The sequence below is a fragment of the Malurus melanocephalus genome, unplaced genomic scaffold, assembly GCF_030028575.1.
Source record: "Malurus melanocephalus ecotype Western Australia unplaced genomic scaffold, MMel_1.1 scaffold_546, whole genome shotgun sequence".
Classification (NCBI taxonomy): domain Eukaryota; kingdom Metazoa; phylum Chordata; class Aves; order Passeriformes; family Maluridae; genus Malurus; species Malurus melanocephalus.
In genome coordinates this window covers 4,691-5,192 of record NW_026623778.1, presented here as the reverse complement: position 1 = coordinate 5,192, position 502 = coordinate 4,691, and the positions used below count along the sequence as shown (strand labels likewise).

Here is a 502-nt window from a genome sequence, read left to right as displayed (position 1 = left end):
CTTGTTTTGTTACTGTAAAGATAAATCATAATTCTGTGAATAACCTCCATAAAATGGTCATGTTTTGGAATATTTCCATTCAATAATATCTGGAAATTCAATAGTTTCTGTTCCTTACTAATGTTCAATATTCAGAATAATTAAACCCTGCACAGGGCTTAAAGATTGAAGTTTTTCAGTGTCTCGAGAAAATCTAAATATAAATCTAAATATAAATATAATCTAAATATATATTCAGAATTTTATAGAAAATAATTTTTTAAGTGATGCTGGTTGAGGAAGAACTTTCCAGAGTTGATAATTTTTATTTTAATTAGTTTGCATCCATTTCCCCTCTAGAAGAACCCAGTTCATTGCCTCCAGATCCTGGGAGTGCTGCTGGTTCCTTTTAGGGTCAGAGGGGTTCCAGTGGTTCCTTTTGGGGTCAGAGGGATTCCTATGGCTCCTTTTGGGGTCAGAGGGATTCCAGTGGCTCCTTTTAGGGTCAGAGGGATTCCAGTGG

At 35.5% G+C, this 502-nt stretch overlaps 1 long non-coding RNA gene across 2 annotated transcripts in view; it reads left to right on the top strand.

Annotated features, from left to right (window-relative positions):
* LOC130582988 (uncharacterized) overlaps positions 1–502 on the top strand; it is a 59,326-nt gene that overhangs the window by 57,841 nt on the left and 983 nt on the right. The window lies entirely within an intron of this gene.